The sequence below is a fragment of the Hemicordylus capensis genome, chromosome 4, assembly GCF_027244095.1.
Source record: "Hemicordylus capensis ecotype Gifberg chromosome 4, rHemCap1.1.pri, whole genome shotgun sequence".
NCBI classification, from domain to species: domain Eukaryota; kingdom Metazoa; phylum Chordata; class Lepidosauria; order Squamata; family Cordylidae; genus Hemicordylus; species Hemicordylus capensis.
The window spans coordinates 96,354,939-96,373,413 of NC_069660.1; the positions used below are offsets into that span (position 1 = coordinate 96,354,939).

The 18,475-nt window shown below is 43.7% G+C and overlaps 1 protein-coding gene across 2 annotated transcripts in view; it reads left to right on the forward strand.

Moving 5' to 3' along the window:
- Positions 1–1,391: 1,391 nt before the first annotated feature.
- Positions 1,392–18,475, forward strand: part of ACOT11 (acyl-CoA thioesterase 11) — a 151,609-nt gene continuing 134,525 nt past the window's right edge. For both annotated transcript variants that reach the window (XM_053243603.1, XM_053243604.1), the window contains exon 1: positions 1,392–1,473. The gene's annotated coding sequence lies outside the window, so the exon portion shown is untranslated. The remainder of the gene's footprint in view (positions 1,474–18,475) is intronic.

An 18,475-nucleotide genomic window follows, 5' to 3' on the forward strand; every position in this document is an offset into this window, starting at 1 on the left:
AAGTCGCCTGAGAGCATTCAAATTAATGTATATCCCTTCAGTGAGACTCCCATATAGGTAAGTCAGAATAGGGATTACAGCTTTAAATCTTCATACCCAACTTTCCTGTTTGGCCTGTCTGAAGATCTTGCTGATCTAGCGGTTTGAGAGCAGCCTTGCTCTCTGTTCAAACATGGCATACAAAGTGTCCTGTATAGAAAGGATATGCCAATATCCATCCACGTGCTGCTGCAAGGACTAGAGACTAGGCAGTGTGTTTGTGTGTGTGCGTGTGTGTGCAGGGAGTGTAGCCATGAAATGCCTGCATTTAAAGTGGGGCTGATGCCAAGTTGTACTGCTGGCTAGACCAGTTCCTGTATCAAACATGCAACTGAGATGAAGATTCACAAAATACATGTTTATTTGGAAAGGAGATCCTGGAGAACAGCCCATGATTCCCTTTAGGAATACTGTATTAGGAAAGGGCGTCTTTCTCTCGTATGTTTTGCATAAAAATGGGGAGTGTTGAATGCACACCACTGACAATGTTAAGGAGGTAGGACTGTGACTAAAGCTGTTCCTGGAGGTTTCCTCCCCCGAGTCCTGCTAAGTTTTCCAGTATTAAGCCTAAATCTCCTTCTGGATTGCTTGCTTTTAATAATAACTTGAAGAATTATGTCAGTTTGTGGAGACCTGACACCAGTCCTGACTTCTTATGTTATGATCTATGGCTCAGGGGCAGGCAAGAAGAATTTTAAATGTAAGAAAACAAACACAGTGATTAGTATGTATTGTTGTTGTTGGGGATTGGTAGGGGAGAAAAGTGGCAATGAAAAAATATCCAGGACTTTTAGATGAGGAATTTCAACATCATTCTAAGTTTTAGCCCAGAAAGTGACTCAGCAGTTTCCTGAAGAAATTGGTATTACGTTTGAGTTTGCCCTCCAACACTGAAGACTAGAAACATGTTAAAAAGTAAATATGTGAATGTGTGAGTAAAGGCACTTTCCAACCCTTGAAAGGTGGCAACTTTAGCTTGACCAAAAACAACAATCTTGTTATTGAGAGATCAAAATGAGAAGTAAATGTGTTTGTAAGATTAGAGGGAGAAACTGTTTTTGTTTTTTTACTGCCCTTGGTTTTGTGCTATTAACAGCAACCTGATATATAGAAATTAAACTAGTGAAACTTTCCCCATTACTTTATGCCAGGAAAAGCTTCACCTGCTAAATTTATGCATGTCACACTGCTGTTAATAACAAAGAACAGAACTAGTAACAAAATGACAACCCTAGCTTGTTGGATCATTGCAAAGACAACTCTTTATATCCAGAGTACCTCTTTTGCTGCTAAAAGGGGGAAAGGTCTTTCTTAATTTATTACAAGATCTCTCCCTCAGCTGGTTTCAACCTCAATAACATCATGGTACTTAAGGAGTGCATCATGGGTAATCTAGGTCTGTTTCCTATTTTGTTTTGCTGGTCTAACTTTCTGGTGAGTTTAAACTTGTTTGAGGCTGTATGGTAGTTGTGTTCCCCAGTTATATATATATTTTTAGCTTAAAAATTAGTTTTTCTTCTTACAAAATGTGTGGCTACATATCATATGATGGGGATCTACAATTGCTTGCTGGGTTTTCCATTTTCCATTAGAAGGTGGAGGTGGTGGGAATGTGAGAAGAACTACTTCAGAAGTTTTTCAGCTAGGCCTTAGAACAATCTGACCTGTTAAATATCACAATGCCAGGTAATGCAAACATTACTTGGAGTGTAAAGCCTGAAGTAAGACTCTCCTTGCCATAGTCTATGGACCTTCAGTATGTTTCTCATTATGTAGCTGAAATGGATATGCACAGTTATGTAGCATAGTATGCCTTAACTGCACTTTATGAGGTTAGGAAAAGATCAGGCAAAAAATACTCTGTGGGTGATGGGAGTGCAATTCTAAAGGCTTATAACTGAGAGTCAAATCAAAACCAGTTTCTCTGAATTGCAGAGGCACAGCTATTACAGTGCCAAACTACAACCTTTTTACCCCCTAGATTTTTCATGGATACAGCTGTGCATAAAAATGTCAAATTAATTCATTTTTAGGGTAGGAGGGAATACTAAGGGGTGCACAGCTCCACCCTTCCCCAATCCCCTGCTCAAAATGCTGAACAACTTCTTGTTCAAAAAAATATCCGCCCCCAACCCCAAAAGCCATATAGAGTCTATAAATTTGTATGCTAGGGGGCCAAAATATCAGATAGTACTGAACTACAGGAGGGCATAAGTAAGATTAACAGAAATGCTTATGGATCCTATGATGGAGGATTCAACTAATTTAAACTTGAGGACTGAATTACCCATGGTTGTTCATCAAAGGCTGGAGTATCAAGGGGTAACTTACAAGTCCTCAAGTAATGGGTGGTGAGACATCAGATATTGTACATCAACATTTGAATTAGCCCTGAACTGGATATTTTCAGATGTCTTTAATTTTGGGTTTTTGACTGTGTAAATGTTTAAGCAGATGATGATGATGATGATGATTTCTTGTTTACACAGTCAGACAGGTGTTACTGACTGGTTTGTTTTATCCAGACATCGAGGCCTTCCCAAGGACCTGGGATGGCTGAATGTTATTAACAATGTTGTTGCTGTTATTATAGATATCGTTGCAGAATATAGGCTGTTCCCAGTAATGTTGCTTTTTGTAACTGGCTGATGGTGATTTCTGTGGCCCATATGGTGTTGAAGTGCTCTTCAAGTTGTTTTGGAATTGCACCTAGGGCGCCAATTACCACTGGGATTACTTTGGTCTTTTTCTGCCACAGCCTTTCAATTTCAATTTGTAGATCTCTGTATTTGGTGATTTTTTCTATTTCTTTTTCTTCTATTCTGCTATCCCCTGGTATTGCTATGTCGATTATTTTGATTTGTTTTTCTTTCTTCTCGACTACAGTTATATCTGGTGTATTGTGTGGCAGATGTTTGTCTGTTTGTAGTTGGAAGTCCCATAATATTTTTACATCTTCATTTTCTACAACTATTTCAATTTTATGGTTCCACCCATGTTTGGCTACAGGTAGCTTGTATTTTTTGCAGATGTTCCAGTGTATCATCCCTGCTACTTTGTCATGTCTTTGTTTGTAGTCAGTCTGTGCGATCTTTTTACAACAGCTGATTAGGTGGTCCACTGTTTCATCTGCTTCTTTACAAAGGTGGCACTTGCTGTTTGTTGTTGATTTTTTGACTTTTGCTCTTATTGCATTTGTTCTTAGTGCCTGTTCTTGTGCAGCCAGTATTAAACCCTCTGTTTCTTTCTTCAAGTTGCCATTCTTAAGCCATTGCCAGGTCTTGGTGATGTCTGATTTTCCACTTATATTGTGCAAATATTGACCATGCAGGGGCTTCTTTTTCCATTTTTCTGCTCGGTTCTTGACTTGTTCTTTCTAGTAGGCCTGCTTTGTTTAATTGGTGTTGAATAGTTTCGCATTATTGACCATTTGAAGTGCATCTTCTGCACTGTCCTTGATATATTCTTCAAGGCCTCTTTTCTCCTCCTCTACTGTTTGATGAACTTGCAGCATTCCTCTTCCACCTGAGCTGCGAGGGAAGTATAGCCTACCTACATCACTGCGGGGGTGCAGAGCATGATTGATGGTCATGATTTTCCTGGTCTTACGATCTAGCATCTCTAGCTCTGCCTGGGTCCAGTCTATTATTCCTGCAGTGTATCTGATAACAGGTATAGCCCAGGTGTTTATGGCTTGTATGGTGTTCCCGCAATTGAGTTTGGACTTTAGAATTTATCTAATTCTCCTGATGTATTCACTTCCAATTTTTCTTTTAACTTCAGTGTGTGCACTGTTATCAGCCTGGAGAACGCCCAAGTATTTGTAAGGTTCTTTCTCTTCCAGGTTCTTGATCTTGCTTCCATTGGGCAGTTCTATTCCTTCTGTGTTTGTTGTTTTCCCTCTGTTCATTAGTAATGCAGCACACTTGTCTAGTCCAAACTCCATTGCTATATCACTACTGAATATACGGACAGTGTTTAGCAGTGATTCGATTTCTGACTGGGACTTTCCATACAGCTTCAGATCGTCCATGTACAGCAGATGGTTGATTTTACTGGATGTTTTAGATGTTTGGTATCCGAGGCCTGTTTTGTTGAGTATTTGTGAAAGTGGGGTCATGGCGATTACAAACAACAGAGGGGATAGTGAGTCCCCTTGGAAAATGCCTCTTCTAATGCTAACCTGTCCAAGTGTCTCGCCATTGATTGTTAACTGTGTACTCCACATGCTCATTGCTTTTTAAATAAACATCTGAATGTTTTTGCTTACACCAGTTGTTTCTAAACATTTTAGTATCCATGTGTGAGGCAATGAATCGAAGGCTTTCTTGTAGTCAATCCATGCAACACTTAGATTTGTTTTTCTTCTCTTGCAATTTTCTAAAATCATTTTGTCAATCAGCAGCTGGTCTTTTGTGCCTCTGGTGTTCTGGCAATTTCCTTTCTGTTCAACTGGAAGCTGTTTGTTAGTTAATAAGTGTTGCATCACTTCATCTGCTATTATTCCAGTTAATAATTTGAACATGGTTGGCAGGCAGGTTATCAGTCTATAATTACTTGGAACTGCACCTTTTGCTGGGTCTTTCATGATGAGATGAGTTTTCCCAGTTGTTAGCCATTGTTCAATATCACCTCCTTGCAAAATGTGATTGAACTGTTTTGATAGTTGTTTATGAAGGCTTGTTAGGTGTTTAAGCCAAAAGCCATGCAGTTCATCGTCACCTGGAGCAGTCCAATTTTTAATTTTCTTTGCTCTTTCACTTATTAATTCTGGTGTTATTATTAGATCTTGCATTTGTTGGTTACATTTTTAGACCTCTTTCATCCAGCCTGCTTTTATAATCTATTGGATTGTCCCATAACTTCCCCCAGAATTGCACTGTTTCTTCTTTATTTGGTGTTTCTAGGTTTCTTGCAGTTTCTCCTTCTATGCTTTGATAAAAACGTCTCTGATTCGACTGGAATTGGAGATTCTGCCTGTGTTGTGTAGTTCTGGCTTCATACCTGCTAATCTTCTTTGACACTGCTGTTATTTGCTGCTTTATTATTTCCAGGACTTCTCTAATTTTCCTTGAATCTAGGTGGTCTTTTTGGATCAGATACTGTTTGGTGTTCTCATTCTTCAGCTTCTTGTCTTTCATATCTTTAAATTTACTAGCATCTGATCTAAGCCTGGAGATTTTATTTTCTAATCGAATCTTCCATTTAGGTGATGTACTACTTTCTTTTTTTACAGGTCCATTGATCTTATATCCGAGCTCTTGTGTTGTTGTTGTTGCTGCACTGTACATTAGTTGGTTGGTTTCTTGCAAATTATTGGTTGATATTTCTGCAAGTGCAGCATTGACATCTTTTAATACCTGAGCAAGTTGTTTTTTGGCAACTGTTTTTAGAGCTGGAAGTCAAACCCTGGTGGTTGTTTGGTTCATGTGCTCAGTTATTTTTTGCTTTAGTTCTTGTTGCTTTTCTGTTAAACGGCATTTGGGTTTTTGAGGTGAAGGCAAAGGGGAGGTTGCCGGGTTTTGATTTTGAAACAGTTCAGCAACAGTGGCATCCTCTGTTTCCAACACCTCCTCCACCTGCACCTGAGCAACTGCTTCAGTTGGTGGTAATTCTTCTTCCATATCTTGAGACTGTGTTGCTCTTTGCAGTTCTTCCAGCTCAACTCCTGTGAATACTTTATTTCTTGTTATGAATCTTCTCTGGTCTGCTAGCCTTTGTTCTGTTGTTACTGTATCTGGATGCTTCTCTTTCCAAATTTGGTACATTCTTTTTAAATAACCTCTTCTAGTTGGACTAGACTTGTAATAGCAGATCATTATTTTCTTGTTGGCAGTTTTCGTATTTTCCCCCCGGGTTAAGCAACGTTTCTTCCAGTAACTTTGCTGTCTCCAGCCCTGGTTCCTCAACTGAAGAACCTGAGTCCTGTTGCCCACTTGCCACCAGATGTCCAGGGACTCCAGCACCTGGCGCGGTCCTTGTTGACCTGGGCGACGACCGATCCAGTATAGATTTATTAAAGTTACGTCTCACCATATTGTTGATGGGAGAGGCACTCTTTGTCTGGCTCCTCTGGTGAGACCTGTCCAGTATGGTTGGACCTCTGGCATAGCTCTCGCCTTCCTCAGAGCACGCAAGCCCCACAACCACGCCAAGGTAGTGCCTCACTGGGGGTGGTTGTTGTTGTTGGTCCTAAAAACAATAAACACTGATCAATAATAAAGAGCAGCATAAAATTAAAGCAACCTAAAAGTGCTTAAGGCTGCAGAGCAAACTTTAAATCTCAAAGGCCTGTCTGAACAAGTAGGCTTTTAGAACCCCTTTAAAACTCTAGTCCAACGAGAAGGGGTGCAGCTTACTTGCTTTACATGTAGAGGTCCTAGGCTCAGCCCCTGGCATCTCCAGGTAGGGTGGGGATTGGGAAGGACCCCTGTCTGCAACCAGAGGTGCACCTAGGTAATTTTGGAGCCTGGACCTAAAGGCCTTTGGAAGCCCCCCTCCCCTGCAAATTAAGCATCATCATGATTGGCCAGGTGACCACACCCACCCAGGACAGACTAAAGAGGATTTGGGGCCTTCAGAGCCTGTGGAGACCCTGGACTTCAGCCAGGATGTCCAGGGGTGAGAGCACCTCTGTCTGCAACCCAGGAGACTTGTTGCCAGTCAGTGTAGCCACCAGTACTGAGCTAGATGGACCAATGTTCTGACTTGGCAGAAGGCAGCTTCATATGGCTCCACTGATATATATTGTGCTAAATTAATCTGGTTAATTCTGTTGTTGATAGTTATCTGTTGTATTTTGGCTGGTCAAAGACTAATCAAATTATTAAGATGTTCATACTTTCTGAGGAGTAAGAGCTGCTTTAAACACAATAGGACTTGCCTCTGTTTGGGCATACACAGGATTGTACTGTACCATGGGAACCAGGGGCGTATCTAGGGGTAGGGCAGGCAGGGCACGTGCCCCGGGCGCCACTTGAAGGGGGGCGCCACTTTGTAAAAGTAAATGGTTTTTTAAAAAATGGCTACCAAAAACAAAATGGCCACTGTGCATGCTCAAATGGTCTCTGTGAGGCTCTAGGTCATGCCAGGCTTTGCAGAGGCCATTTGAGCATGCGCGGTGGCCACTTTGTTTTCAGTGGCCTTTAAAAAAAAAATTACTTTTTAAAACAGCCACTGCACATGCTCAAATGGTCCTGCGAGGCCCTAGAGGCCAGCGGGGTGAGGGGGAATCTTTGCAAACCCCCCAGCCTTTAGGAAGCCCCCCAAAGGGGCTATGGGTAATAATAATAATAATAAAATATAATATAAGACACTGTACACATATTCAGATTGGCACTATGTACAGAGAATCAGGGCTTGTGAATACTGAGCTGACGCTTAAGAGCTAGGATTATATTCATTTGCTCTTACTTTGCTTCTTGTGATAAGTGAGTTAAATGTGATGTCTTGCTAATATGGCTGTTAATGGTGAGTTTGTCCTTGAATCAGTGTGAAACCCTTAATATTAAGGCCCACTGGGAGTTTCTTGCTCTCTTTCTCTCATTTTAACTGTCTTTCTGAAAGACTAGAATATATTCCAAGCAGTGACACAGTTTACTCTGCATATCCTTTAATTATTTACAGAGTATCTGGGAAAAGTCAAATTCTCCATTGATTTTAAAAATTTATGTAATGGTGATGCTACAATGCATAGTAGAGAATTAGACAGGCACTTCTGTTTTAGTTTTCCAAGTACATCTCCACATAGTATTTGGGTATTTCATGAGCCCCCACATACTGAAATTTGTATTTTTCCAGCATTTTTTGGTCTGGCTAAGTCCACTGCTAAATAGTTTTTGAAATATTAAAAGATTAACGAGCTTGACTTGTATTTTTCAGCTGATATTACGGTAAAGTTATCTGAAAGATGGGTGTCAGATGCTTGGACGGGGGGGCAATTTCAGTGTTTGCCCTAGGCGCTATTTTCCCTAGATACGCCTCTGGTGGGAACTGATCAAATTCTTCTGGGAACACATTTTTGGGATACCGACATATTATGCAAAACTTTCTCCAGTCTTGTAGGTTTTCTCCTGAAAGGTACAGCTATTGGTTTCACTGGAGCTAAGCAGGTTTAGGTCTGGTCAGTGCCTGAATGGGAGCTCGTTAAGTATACTGCATTAAGTTCCCTGACAAGAAGATGGAATATACATGTAATATGAATAAATATGGGGCATTTTGAATGAAGATGTTTCTCTGGGAGACTCCAGACTGACTTCTTCTAATGCTCAGGAGGAGCTAACAGTAGCTGCCATATTTGTCCTCCATCTTGTACAGTTTGCAGGCTTAGTCAGGCATTCTAAAATGGATGGAGAAGGTGGCAGGAAGGTAAACACACTGCTGCTTTCCAGGTATCTTAGTTATCACAGCCAGCCCTGTCTTATTCTTTTCTGTTAACCCTGCCAGCAGGGCTGATATTCGCTTAAACAGCACAATCCTTTAAATTTTTACTTAGAAGTAAATCCCACTGGGTTCAGTGAGTGGCACCTAAGTGAATAGTAAATGCCCTAATATCCCGCTTCCAGTAGTTGGTGTTCATTTGTCTGTGTAAACCACTTGGAGAACTTTCTGTTGATAAGCGGTATATAAATAATGGTACGCAGTGGGGAAATGCTTGACTAACAAGCGGAAGGTTGCCGGTTTGAATCCCTGCTGGTACTATATCGGGCAGCAGCGATATAGGAAGATGCTGAAAGGCATCATCTCATACTGTGTGGGAGGAGGCAATGGTAACCCCCTCCTGTATTCTACCAAAGAAAACCACAAGGCTCTGTGGGTGCCAGGAGTCTAAATTGACTTGATGGCACACTTTTACCTTTAACGTAGTAGTAGTAAATGCCATATACTAGTTCCTGTTTTGGTTACAATTTGTGAATGGAGTGACTGAAGGTAGCAAAGGGGAGATGCTTTTGCATGTCCCCATGGACTTCATTTCATTAGAAACCAAGATGATGCCTGCCCACCATGTTTTAGGGCAGAGATGCAAAGAAATGTGCACAGCTGCCTTGCTGGGTCTAGTTTGGCCCCAGTTTTGCTCCTGATTCTAATAGCCGTTTGGGGCTCAGATGAGGCTTGCTCTGAGCCCAACAGTTGGCTGTCAACTCCAGCGTGCATTGTGTCCTGTCCTGAGTAATAACCTGATTCTTTTTTTAAACCAGACCTCTAAGGCAAGGATCAGTGCTTAATAGCAACTTGATAACTGATTTTTAAAAAACAAAACAAGATACTATTCATCTCTCAAAATGAGCCGTTGTGTTCCTTGATGTCTGCCTGCTCTCTTCCCAAACCACTCAAGACTTGAAACAGTTATTGTTAATGCTTTGACCTCCCCTCCCTGCACCACCACAGCACCCGTGAACGCCGGTTTTAATTTGTATTACTTTACCAGGCCCCAGTACGCAATTGTATGTTGTGGATACAATATCTTTTAATCTGTGGAAGTAATAGTAGGGATGTTGCAATAGTATGAAAGCTAGGTTCCCGAGATTGTGTGTGTGTGTGTGTGTGTGTGTGTGTGTTGAAGGGCTTCTGAAAAATGTACTGGTTTAGGCTGATGGTTTTCTCCCCCCACCCCCACCCCCAGCACTTTTTAAACTGAAACAGTAGTTCTTTGTCACAGTGGTCAGATCAGATGTGATTTATTTGGTATACAGGAAGCTAACCCAGCAGGCAACCTGGGGTGTTGCTGCTGTACTGGAGTCATTTGAATAATGGGGAGGGGCAGAACACAAGGAGCATTGCTTTAGAACAGAGCAGAGTTAGTTGACTCCATGTCCCTTTGCTTCTGATGCTGTACTTTGTAACATATGTTGCTGCTGCACCAGTCGTGTCTGTAACGTACCATCCTCATAACTGCATTGGATGTTTTCCCTTCCTTCCCTTTCAGTGTGTGGTGCACCACATGGCAAGAAGTGGGGGTGGGGGGTGGGGGGGTGAGAGAGATGGTTCATACGTTGGTTTTGGAGAACTGGTGGTACTTTAATAGTAATAAAAGCAACTAGCCTGTCTGGATTCTTGCCTCCTCTCCATCCCGCTTAATGTGTAACTACAAAGATGTAAAACCATCAAAACTCTTTAGTTTGCTCCTCACAAGGACATCATGTGGGTGGTGCTGGGGAGGGAGGCCTGTCTAGAATTTGTTACCACTTGGAGAATGCAAAGTGGTTCCTGCTAACTGGGCAAAGAGGCACCTTTCGAAGTGGTGGTTCTCTTGTATTTAGCAGGGGGAGAGCAACTGGCCATGTTCAACCCCAGCACAGCCGGCTGCTGGTGTCTCCTTTGTGTGTCTAGTCTTTTTAGACTGTGAGTCCTTTGGGGAACTTGTATTATAATTATTGTCTGTAAACAGCTTGGTTGAAAAGCAGTGTATAAGTAGTAATGCTGTGCTTCTATACAAGATCCATCTGAGGCACAACTGAATGAAGGAGTGCATCTTTGGGGACAGTTCACACCTGTGGCAATGCTTGCTGCAGTTGTGTGTAAGTGATTACATGCTAGCAGCTGGCTTTTAGTCCAGGATTTCTACCCAGAGGCACTCTTACCCCTGGACTTCAGGGCCGAAGTCCAGGGCCTCCTCAGCCCCTGGGCCCCCCCAAATGAGCTTTAGTTTGTCCCGGGTGGCTTTGGTCACCCAGTGGAGTATAATTATGCTTAATTTTCATGGGAAGGGGACCTCCAAAGGCCTTTAAGTCCAGGCTCCAAATTTACCTAGGTGCACCTCTGTTTCTACCATTGCAGCTGTTGACTGAGCTCTATTTGGACACATGATGGCAGAGACACTTCCTGGATGCTTTTATTGGAGGGTGCACATAAATCATTTGATGGGTGGTGGCTGTGGGTGTTGTGTAATTGCTATATTTATGAGACTTGGCTTCCCATAGTCATGTGGTATTTCGACAGGCCCCCGGTTATGCTGGGTACCCTGATATCTATGACTAGAAGACAAGGGGCATGTCTGCAAGAGAATTTTTCATCCTTCTGTTTCAATCCTTTGGTGCAGAACTAGAAGAGCAAGGAGCGGTTTCTGGGGAAGAAACAAGTGCAAAAAATATGGACCTGCAACAAAATGCTGCAGTATATCCCTGAGTCTGTACATGGTGGAAAAACAAACGATAGCAACAAGGGCATTGGCTCCTACTGACATTCGGGCCTCACTTAATATGCACTTTTTTCTGATTTGTTTTTGAGGAGGGACATTGGTACTCAATCCCAGCTCCTCTTCACTCAGCAGCCCTATAGTTTGAAACTATATTAATTACTGCTTAGAGTTCATTACTGTTAAGGTCAGTTGAATTTTTTTCATTGGCATTTGCTGATATTGTAGGGAAGGGATTGTGGAATAGGTTGTTGTTATTACATTTATATCCCACTCTTTCTCTAAGGAGCCCAGAGCGGTGTACTACATACTTGAGTTTCTTTCACAACAACCCTGTGAAGTAGGTTAGGCTGAGAGAGAAGTGACTGGCCCAGAGTCACCCAGCTAGTTTTATGGCTGATTGGGGATTTGAACTCTGGTCTCCCCGGTCCTAGTCCAGCACTCTAACCACTACACCATGCTGGCTCCACTTATATCTAATGAATGATGTGACTGTGTGCATGTGCACACTGATCAGCAGGTGAACAGATTCAGTCTGCAACTTCCTCCTCCATTCCTCAGGAAAGTTCACACACATACAATATTTATGTTGGGGAAGGGTTAACACACACACACACCCTCTCTCTCAGCTTAAATGTGTTATCCCCTTTCCCTTGGAAACCCAAAGGTCTGCAATGGCTGGTAAGAAAATGAAATAATTTTAAACACCTTTTCTCCTCAGAAGCTGAAGAGGTTGTGACGGTCTTGAGGGAGTCAAGAGTTGCCACAAAGCTGAATTGGCTCCACCCATCTGCTTGTTTATTAACTGCACTCAGCCCACATATATTCCATCCCGTTGACTTACATGGGGGAAGTTGGTGTGTTGGGGGGTCTTGGTACCCCTTGTTTTTTTCCTTCATTTTTTAATTGCACATCTCTGGATCACTTGTCTGTCAGTCTCTCACTCATTCACAGTTACTCCAGGATCATAACATTGCTAACTCTTCTGGAAATAGATATGAGATGGCATTGGGTGGCCTTGCATAACAGAACTACTTTCCGCATGCAGAGAAGAAGTACAGTACCAATTATTCCCAGTATCTGTGATGTGGAAAGCTATAAAATATGCATGGGTCTCCTGTGACATTTGGCCTTTTTAAATTTTTGGTACCTAACAATAGCACTGGGTATGTCATGGTGCTGGTGCCCCTGATTCTGAAAACTACGGCAGCTTTTTAATGAGAGTTCTTCATGGCTGGGTGGGTGGGTTTCAAATGTGTTTCTGAGCAATGCTAACACTTGTTAGAAGGTGCTTGGAACTAATGGCTAATCTGCACAGCACTATACAGAGTCTGAGCCCAACAAATATAAGACTAGCCTATTTTTGTGCATATACCCCACACACAAGTATAACCCACATCCAAGTATTCCCTGCAGAAAGTAATCACTTATGGGGGAGGAAACACACCGGCATACCTTGCACCTGTTTAAAACCTGTGGGGTATATGCCAAGAAGCGGCGTCACCTGCCCTCCCAATGGAACTCACCGCTGCTCCCAGCAGTGAGGTTCGGGGATGTCTTGGGGATGCAGTTTGGGGAATCGTAGGGGAGATGAGAGGCTCTCTACATACCTCCCACTCAGCTTTGATTTTGCCACGAGGACTTCCCCCATCTTGAATTTAATATATTGAGTGTAAATGGTGGTGCAGAAGGAGGAGAGGACTTGTTAATGAGACTATTCAAGAGTGCTGGTTAACACTCGACTCAAGCTTGTGGGCTAACACAGGGGAATCAGCATGACTAGGTGGAACAGTTAATTGCAGTATAAATTTGTGCAAAGTTTTGGTCTGGAAAAGGAAGAAGAGTTGGAAATGTGGTGTAATCAGATTTATTTAGGGGTATGAGAAGATAAATTGTTTAAGGAGGCAATAAAATATTAACTAACAGTACTATTTTGGAATCTCGCGAAGAGGTGTTTTAGTTTAAGGTTTGAATTATCACTGAATCAGCTCAGGGTTGGCTAGAGAAAGGGCCTGAAGATAAAACAGAAGGGGGTGAGGATTTATAGGGAGATAGGCAGTTAGTAATACCTAATCCAATATCCAGTGGTGTGCCAGTCACACTTGCAGGGTAGCGTGCATCGGTGGGTTTCCTCACACAGACAAGGCAGGAAGGCAGGGAAAAGGAGAGGCAAGTGTGCCACTCACAAGCCAGGAAACCAGGATAGTGTCTGGTTCCAATAAATGTCCAGAGGTGATTGGGTCCCTAGCACCCAGTTCTCTAGGGCAGCCAAGTGTGCTGCGTGGTTTGGATCTGTAGTTGGGTCCAAATCGGGTGCTGGGATAAGAGCTGAAATCAAGGTTGGAGCAAAAGCTGTAGCTGACAGTATGACTATAGCTAATGCATAACATTTGTTGGCATTTGGACTAAAAATAGGCAAAATCATGCCTTCAGGCCACACGAGAGTCACACATCCTTACCGTTGGGGCTGACAAAAGAATTGGTTGACAAAAATATTGCTTGATTCAGTCACCGGTAGGTGTGTTCTCAATGAACAATAAAGTGAAATGGTCCAAACAACCTGTATGGGCTGGAGTGAATGGGCGAACTCAGCGTTTATCTGGCACACCACGAAGACCTTCCAGGTGGGGAAATGATTATTTTGAAATGAATTACCATTTCCTCTGGTCCATGCCAGACCAGTAGTGCAACATTAGTAGGGTGGGAGTGCTCAGCCTTTTCTGAATTCCTGTGAAGACGATCAGTGAAACTAATCCATTATGTTAAAAAAATATATATCTGTTTCCCAGGCAGACCCAGGATGAGAGCCTGCGTTCCTGTTTGTTGCTGCCCCCTGCCCCACCGCTTGCTGTCTGCCCTGTGGGATTGGCTGCTGATCTGTGGGGATTGCGCAGGACTGAGGCCCAGGGTTCATTCAGTAGCTCCTGAACTCCACCTGCCCAGAGTAGCCAACTCTGGGCTTATTTAGGGGAGCTGCCAGTAGTGGCAGGCCCACCACTTGCGGGCCTGCCCCTTTGGGGTTGGTGAGGGCCAAGTCTCCTGGCCCAGGAACCTACGTGTGTGCTAGTAGTGGGTGGGTGTTTTTAATTTGGCTTCTGTTTTAAATCCTGGGTGAGATGGGGACCTTGGTTGGTTTGGAGATGGAGAGACAGGGAGCGTATCAATTGACTATGGGCCTGCTATTCCAGTGGTGGTGGGGAATAGAAGTAGCAGCAGGTCAGCAGGCCATTGCAGGGGAAGATAAATCAGAAATCTAATAGCTGTTTCCCATTCTGGCTGAACTGCCAGCTCTTTGACCTTGGGGAACAGTGCCAACCAACCACAGAGCTTCACCTTGCTTCTTTATAGTGCCAGGTCAGTCCAGAATAAACCTGAAATAATTTCTCTCATTCTGGATGAAGGGGCCATCCTGGTATGTATCACAGATACTTGTTTGGGGGAGGCTGGTGGCCCGGTCTGGTCCCAGCTTGTCCCTCTAGGGTACTCTGTGGAGGAACAGGTGAGGGGACATGGGTGGGGAGGTGGAGTGGCTATGGTCTACAAGAATAATATTTCTCTTAACAGAATCCCTGTCAAAGTGTCTGACCATATTGAATGGGTGTACTTAAGTTTGGGGACTGGGACTTCTGTTGGTATACCTATCACCCTGCTGCCCAACAGAATCCTTAACTGAGCTGGCAGACTTAGTCTCAAGCTTGGCATTGGAGTCCCCCAGGCTTGTGGTGCTGGGGGACTTCAATGTTCATTTTGAGACCAATTTGTCTGGGGCAGCTCAGGAGTTCACAGCAGCCATGGCAACTATGGGCCTATCCCAAGTAGTTTTGGGACCAACACACATTGCTGGTCTCACACTTGATCTGGTCTTTCACTCTGAACAGGGTGGTATTCCGTGGGTGGGGACTCTTTGATTTCCCTATTGCCATGGATGGACCACCATCTGGTTAAGGTTGGACTCGGGATCACATCCCACCTCTTGAGGGGGGGGCATTAGGATGGTCTGCCCAAGAAGGTTATTGGATCAAATAGGATTCTGAGAAACCTTTGAGGGGGTTAGTATTGGCTCTGCTGGTGATCCTGTTGACACCTTGGTGGAGAAATGGAACAGCCAACTCACCAGGGCAGTGGACACGATTGCTTCTAAGCATTCTTTCTGATGTGCTTTGAAACTGGCCCCTTGGCATAAAGAAGAACTACAGGGGCTGAAGCAGCAAGCTAGAAGACTGGAGTGCAAGTGGTGAGATACTCAGCTCTAATCTGACAGATTATTACATAGAGCGCATTTGAAGATCTATGCTCGGGCAATATGTGTGGCAAAGAAACGATTAGTTTCTGCCTGCATTGCATCCACAAGTTCATGTCCAGAGTTGTTCATGATTGTGAGGGGGCTAGTGAATGCCCCTTCCCCCTTGAATCAGAACTTGGAACCAACAATTACTCACACTGACATCTTAAATGTTTGTTTTCTGAACAAAATCTCTCTATTCGGGCTGACTTAGATTCAAACTCAACAATTGGTACATTGTGCAATGTCGAGGTGTCCAGTAGGTCCTCTTATGTGATGACTCTGGATCAGTTTCAGTTTGTGATTCCTGAGGATGTGGACAAGTTGCTTGGAATGGTGTGGCCTATCACTTACCCTCTTGATCCTTGCCCCATCATGGTTTATACTATCTGGCAGGGAGGCTGTTGTAGAGGCCCTGGTAGAGATTATAAATTATTATCTGAGGGAGGCAGGATGCCTCCTTTCCTGAAGGAGGCAATCATTAGACCTCTTCTGTAGAAGCCCACTTGGGAGTCCCTCAGAATTAAGCAACTACAGGCATGTCCACAACCTTCTATGGCTGGGCAAGGTGAATGAGAGGGTGGTGGCTTCCCAGCTCAAGACTGTCTTGGAGGAAACTGATTAACTAGACCCATTTCAAACTGGCTTTTGGCTGGCTACGGGGTGGAGACTGCCTTGGTCGGCCTGATGAAAATCTCCAACTGGGAACTGACAGGGAGTGGAACTCAGTTGGTCCTTTTGGATCTCTCGGCAACCTTCAATACAATTGACCATGGTATCCTTCTGGAACATCTAAGGGGATTGGGGGCGGGAGGCACTGCTTTGTAGTGGTTCCATTCCTACCTCATGGGCAGATTCCAGATGGTGTCTCTTGGAGACTGTTCTTCAAAATCTGAACTCTTATAAGGTGTCCCTCAAGCTCCATATTGTCCCCGATGTTGTTTAACATAAGAACAGCCCTGCTGGATCAGGCCCAAGGCCCATCTAGTCCAGCATCCCGTTTCACACAGTGGCCCACCAAATGCTGCTGGAAGCCTACAGGCAGGAGTTGAGGGCATGTCCTCTCTCCTGCTGTTACTCCCCTTCAACTGGTACTCAGAGACATCCTGCCTTTGAGGCTGGCGGTGGCCTATAGCCCTCTGACTAATAACTATTGATAGACCTCTCCTCCATGAAGTTATCCAAACCCCTCTTAAAGCCATCGAGTTGTTGGCTGTCACCACATCTTGTGGCAGAGAATTCCACAAGTTGATTATGCATTGTGTGAAAAAGTACTTCCGTTTGCTCGTCCTGCATTTCCTGGCAATCAATTTCATGGGATGACCTTTGGTTCTAGTGTTATGTGAGAGGGAGGAGAATTTCTCTCTGTCCACTTTCTCCACACCATGCATGATTTTATAGACCTCTTTCATGTCTCCTCGCAGTCGTAGCCCCAGGTGTTGTAGCCTTGCCTCATAAGAAATGTGCTCTAGGCCCCTGATCATCTTGGTTGCCCTCTTCTGCACCTTTTCCAGTTCTACAATGTCCTTCTTTAGATGTGGTGACCAAAACTGTATGCAGTACTCCAGGTGTGGCCGCACTGTGTATAAGGGCATTATAATATTACCAGTTTTATTTTCAACCCCCTTCCTAATTATCCCTAGTATGGAATTGGACTTTTTCACAGCTGTCGCACATTGAATGGACACTTCCAACGAGCTGTCCACCACAACCCCAAGATCCCTCTCCTGGTCAGTCACCTGCAGCTCAGGTCTCATCAGCGTATACTTGAAGTTGGGTTTTTTGTCCCAATGTGCATCACTTTACACTTGCACACACTGTACTGGATTTGCCATTTTGTTGCCCACTCACCTAGTTTGGAGAGATCCTTTCGGAACTCCTCACAATCAGTTTTGGATTTCACTACCCGAAAGAGTTTGGTATCATCTGCAAATCTGGACACCTCACTGCTTACCCCTACTTCTAGATCATGTATAAATAAATTATCTACATCAATATCCACATGAAACCACTGGGAGAGATCATCAGGAGGTTTGGTGCAGGGTGCTATTGGTTTGTTGATGACACCTAAATCTGTTTCTCCATGTCAACCTCATCGGGGATAAAGGCATAACCTCCCTAAATGCTTGCCAGGAGGTGGTGATGGACTGGATGAGGCATAACAAGCTGATGCTGAATCCAGATAAGATGGAGGTACTCACTGTGCAGATTAGGAACTCGGGAAAACAATTTTGATCTGCCAGTTCTGCATGGGGTCATGCTCCCCCAGAAGGAACAGTTATGCAGCCTGGGGGTACTTATGAATCCGAACCGCTCCCTGGTGTCCCAGGTTGAGGTGGTGGCCAGGGCTGCTTGCTTCGGCTGATATGCCAGCTGTGTCTGTTTCTTGAGATGAACAACCTCAAAATGGTGGTACATATGCTGGCAATCTCTAGACTTGACTACTACAATGTACAATGGACTACTACACACTGGGACGAAGAACCCCACCTTCAAGTATATGCTGATGGGATCTGAGCTGTCGGTGACTGACCAGGAGAGGGATCTTGGGGTCGTGATGGACAGTTCGTTGAAAGTGTTAACTCAATGTGCGGCTGCTGTGAAAAAGGCCAATTCCATACTAGGGATCATTAGGAAGGGGATTGAAAATAAAACTCCTAATATTATAATGCTCTTATAAAAACTATGATGCAGCCACACATCTACTCTGTAAATTCTGGTCTGGAGTACTGCGTACAATTCTGGTTACCACATCTAAAAAAGACATTGTAGAACTAGAAAAGGTGTAGAAGAGAGCAACCAAGATGATCAGGGGCCTAGAGCACCTTTCTTATGAGGCTAGGCTACAACACCTGGGGCTACTTAGTTTAGAAAAAAGACGACTGCGGGGAGACATGATAGAGGCCTATAAAATAATGCATGATGTGGAGAAAGTGGAGAGAGAGCAATTCTTCTCCTTCTCCCATAACACTAGAACCAGGGGTCATCCCATGAAATTGATTGCCGGGAAATCTAGGACC